The following is a 5,000-nucleotide window of genomic DNA, read 5'->3' on the forward strand; positions in this document are numbered from 1 at the left end:
AAAACCCTGATGCAGAAAACATGTTAGTCTTGCTACGCATCTTAATCATTTTGTGACTCGTATCAGAGTTTGTCAGTTGCAGACATAATTATCCTGTAGGCCTATGCCCTGAGGAGATCCTGATTGTGTGTGTGATCCAAGCACCACGGGCGCTTGTGTGCGTGAGACTGTGAGTATTACTGTGTGTGTGTGTGTGTGTCTTGAGGTAAAGAGGAAACTCATCCCCTAAATGTCAGTATATACTGTGTCATAAATAATTTGCAATGGTGTGTTAAAGGCCTCAGACTCCAAGGTCATTGACTATGCACTAACAGTGTGAGTGTGTGTGTATGTATGTGTGTGTGTGTGCGTGCGTGTCACAGATTCTGTACATCAGGATTCTTTGTAAATTGCAGAGGGAGTCTTTAGGCACAGACACACACACACAGACACACACACACACACACACAAACCCAGCTTCATTCTTTGTCCCCTATGTTAATTAATGTAATTTCACACTTGCTTTTCACACTTGCTAGTGTTTGTTGGGAGGAATGCTCAGAGTAGTGTTTGTTGGGAGGAATGTTGTTGATCTGGGTTTTGGTTTCCTTGGGTTGCTCTTTTAATGACGTACAGGAAGCCCGTCCCTGTCCAGGGATTCAATCTGATGATGACTATCCTGGATAGCTGGATTTTGGATTGATTTAGTATGTGGTACACTGAGCTTTTAAATATGCAGCCACATGAAGAGAAGGACTCAAACGCTCCCTTGATATGTGTCTGGTCAGTGCATATCTACTCTGCAGCTTCTCCTATGGAGATTCCTTTATTGAAGGCTGATATGTTTTTTATAGTATGTTTTTTATAGTATGTTTTTTATAGTATGTTTTTTATTTAATTTATTCTTTATGTATCAGGACAGTGAGGAGAAAATGAGTGGTAGAGAGAGATGACGAGAGGGTTCAGAAAAATGATCTTAAGTCACACTTGAATCTGGGTCTCTTTGTTTGGGCACTGGTTCAGGATGCCGAAGTGACTGATGAACTATGTTGTCCCTGAAGGATATGCTTGTGGCTCGTCGCAGATTATTCTTTACAGTGCTCATGACCTCTAGTGACCTTCAGCTTGGTGCACAGGTGACACCTGCAGGTCAAGCCCAGTGTGCTTTTCTCCTCACGTAGTTAAAACGCTGGATTACAGTCGCACATACCGCCCGCAGACCCCTCCGCTAATCTGATGCTGCTGTCTGGACGCTGGCGCTTAACCACTCAGTCTGATTAGAACAGAGAGCAAGCAGCTTTTTTCATCAGTTCCTGAAATATAAATGTATTCATTGGTTTGCTTTTAATGTTAGTATTGAAGAGGGACGTTGCAGATAGGTTGCTGACCATTGGGTTGGGTAAGTTGAGGCAACTGAGGAAAACAGTTAATAATAATAAATAATAATACATTTTATTTATAATACATCATAGATCTCAAAGTGCTGCAGGTTAAAAACAAAAAAGATGAGCAGTTTAACGAAAAAGAAGAAAAAGAACAAATTTAAAAAACATCTAAAGGGGACCAAAAGCTTTGCTAAAAAGAAATGTCTTAAGACCTTTTTTAAAACAGTCAGTGGATTGTGATGCCCTCAAGGTGTCAAGGAGGGCATTCGTGGACGTGGGGCAGACGTCGGGCAGCAGCACAGAAGGCCCTATCTCCCATGGTCCTGAGTCTGGTTCTGGGTATGTGGAGGTGTGTGTGTGTGAAGGCCCTATCTCCCATGGTCCTGAGTCTGGTTCTGGGTATGTGGAGGTGTGTGTGTGTGAAGGCCCTATCTCCCATGGTCCTGAGTCTGGTTCTGGGTATGTGGAGGTGTGTGTGTGTGTGAAGGCCCTATCTCCCATGGTCCTGAGTCTGGTTCTGGGTATATGGAGGTGTGTGAGTGTGTGAAGGCCCTATCTCCCATGGTCCTGAGTCTGGTTCTGGGTATGTGGAGGTGTGTGTGTGTGAAGGCCCTATCTCCCATGGTCCTGAGTCTGGTTCTGGGTATGTGGAGGTGTGTGTGTGTGAAGGCCCTATCTCCCATGGTCCTGAGTCTGGTTCTGGGTATGTGGAGGTGTGTGTGTGTGAAGGCCCTATCTCCCATGGTCCTGAGTCTGGTTCTGGGTATGTGGAGGAGGTTTGTGTGAGTGGAGCGGAGGGAGCGTGTTGTGTTTTGTGGGTTGATCATTTCTTTGAGGTGTGTGTGGGGGGGAGGGCATCATAGACATTAGAAAGCTAGATACCGCAATGACTGTCGAGTTCTATTAGGTGGCATCGTAAATGCGTAAATTTCCAGTCAGAGTCACATGCTCCTCCATTGGCCTCCAGTTACTGTTGCCCCACCAAGATGGCGGCGTTATTTACGTACATTCTGGTGGCCAATGCGGTATCTAGCTTTCTAATACCTACAGTATGGGGGCCATGTCCATGGATGCATTGGTGTGTGAGGAGGGAAACCTTGTACTCAATCCTGGTGGAGACGGGAAGCCAGTGGAGTGAGTGGAGAATGGGGGTAATGTGCTCATGTTTCCATACGTTTCCGAGGTTGTGGGAATCATAAAGTACAGCCAGAAAGCAGGGCAAAGACTGACATTTGTCCTCAGTCACGTATGTTATGGTATCTCATACTGCATGTTCTAATCAGTCACACAGCACACACATTAATAAAAAATAAATACATTTCTGACATGCCCGAAATCTAACCCAGGAGTGTTGATCGTTGTGAGCCTGCTCAAACTGCATGTCAAAGAGCGGACGAGGATTAAGCCCGATTCTAAAGTTTGTTGAAACAAATGAATTGGGTTAAAATCAGGCCAAAAACATACTGTGTATTTCAGGCTTAACAAGGCTTCCTGTCACTAAAAGTGTGTTCAAATTTGCAAACCTGGCGAACGTTTGTGAACATTTGCAAACGTTTTCGATAGGTAGAGATAGATAGATAGATACTTTATTGATCCCCAAGGGGAAATTCTAGGTGATTCTGATTGCATTGGCGTTGCCAATGCGCACAAAAGGTTTGAGGAGGTGGGGGGCTGGACTGATGCCACTGTCTGGTACCTCAGGATTGTCAGTGCAATAATATTGGTCACCATGACATTTCTTGGCTTTCTGGGATTGTGGATACCTTTTGGTTGAGGGACCATCTAACCTTGTGACTGGGTATGTTTATGTTTTTTGGGTGCTATGGAATTGTAGGCACTGTTACCCAAAAGTTGTTGGATTGAGTCTTGTGTAAATCAAAAAGGAAACGTTTATATTGCTATTGGGGCAGTAGTATAGTGGATATAGAGCATGAAGCGAATATCCCAAAGCTGGGGGGCCTTCAGTACCTGCAGCTGTGGAATGTTTCAGATACATAGGTCCTCATTAATCCAGATAGGAACAAGTCTCTTCCTGACCAATATAGGCTGGGTCTTTGTAGGAATTTTTAGAGGGTAAAATGTGAATTTAGAAGTTGTAAAAGTGAAAAATGGGCACAAAAAGACTCATCTCCAGCAGTATGGCCCACTCCTCTGTGTCCAGCTCCTCTGTGTTCAGCTCATCTGTGTCCAGCTCAGGTTCCCATCATCTGGGAACAGCTATTGTTTTCCACGCCTGGCCCATTTGTATAACTATGTCAGATTAAAAGGCTCTATTGAGTCTGCCTTGTGCTCTACACAGCCAGCCCAGGACATAGTAAAGTAAAATGAAGTGAAGTTCAGTAAAGAGAGAGAGAGAGAGAGAGAGAGAGAGAGAGAGAGAGAGAGGGGGATTTAGCAGACACTTTTATCCAAAGCGACAGGGTTTCACAATGTCAGGTTTGGGATTTGAATCCAGCATGACTCCAGTGTGTTTCTGAGGCAGCCACGCTACCCCTGCTTTCTGATGCTATAGGATCCTCAGACTGACGAGAGCAGTGACCATATGTCCATTAAACATGGCTGATGATGAGCGTATCTCCATTAAATGATGCAGACTTCCGTAGGAGGACTCTAGATTGAGTCTTTGAGTAAATTCTCAAAGTATATAGGCTAAATATAAGTAAATAATTGTAACATCCAAAAATGTCCTTTGCCAAAATGAGTATTGTGTTCATATAGTGTTAGCATAAACAGTTCGAACGGATAGCGTCGAGATGCCCAGTTGGGTCGCTCTCTCTGTCCAGCGCTCTCTCTGTACTTTAAAAGGAGTACGTGTGAGAAAAGCATGTGGTGCGCCTCTCTCTTTCGCCTCGCGCCTGGGTGCCGGTCTCAGAGCGCAGTGCAAGCGTCAGTATAATTACTCACAGATGTGAAGCGGTCCTGATGCAGGTGACTGTGATGAGTGATGCTGGATGCGCCATCATGCGCGTGATGAGATGAGGCTTCTAAGTATAGACTGCTGGTTGGATGTGCTGGATGCGGTTGCCCTGACGATAGAACTCTCTCATCACGCTGTTCTATCTACATCTGGCATACTGAGTGATTCATTGTGAAACTGTGAAGGAGAGGAAATGAATGGATTTAATCAAGAAGATGAAAAGAATCATTTTCGGTTCATTTCAAATTCAATTATGGTGAAGTTTAAGTCACAATTGTGTTGACAGTACATGTGTGTGTGTGTGTGTGTGTGTGTGTGTGTGTGTGTGTGTGTGTGTGTGTGTGTGTGTGTGTGTGTGTGTGTGTCTGTGTGTATGTTGTAAAATAAAAGTGCCCATCCATTAAATCGCATGTGAGAGTTCAATATGAAGGTTAACTCAACTGTTAATCTGGTGGACTGCATGGTACTGGTACATTGTTGTGTTGGTGTGTGTATGTGTGTGTGTGTGTGTGTGTGTGTGTGTTCTGATAGACTGCATGGTGTGTTGGTGTGTGTGTGGTTGGTCATCTCTGTGTTTCTAAGCTTATGTGTGTGTATCCTTGAGCGATACCATATGTTATGTGTGGGTGGAGTACAGATATAGAAAGTTACTCACCATAAGTACAGTGTTGGCATGTGTTTGAGGGTGTCTGTGTGTGTGTGTGTGTGTGTGTGTGCGT

General features: G+C 44.4%; 2 protein-coding genes across 2 annotated transcripts in view; one reads left to right on the forward strand and one right to left on the reverse strand.

The window, feature by feature from the left end:
* LOC143102272 (protein phosphatase 1 regulatory subunit 1B-like) overlaps nucleotides 1-5,000 on the forward strand; it is a 21,172-nt gene that overhangs the window by 10,378 nt on the left and 5,794 nt on the right. The window lies entirely within an intron of this gene.
* The window catches only part of grnb (granulin b), a 269,480-nt gene continuing 264,793 nt past the window's right edge, over nucleotides 314-5,000 (reverse strand). The window contains exon 17 of the mRNA XM_076267170.1: nucleotides 314-330. The gene's annotated coding sequence lies outside the window, so the exon portion shown is untranslated. The remainder of the gene's footprint in view (nucleotides 331-5,000) is intronic.

Source organism: Alosa pseudoharengus, unplaced genomic scaffold, assembly GCF_046254945.1.
Source record: "Alosa pseudoharengus isolate Yale_2024_CS ecotype anadromous, Long Island Sound unplaced genomic scaffold, YU_APseudo_1.1 YU_APseudo_1.1_scf_4, whole genome shotgun sequence".
Lineage (NCBI taxonomy): Eukaryota > Metazoa > Chordata > Actinopteri > Clupeiformes > Clupeidae > Alosa > Alosa pseudoharengus.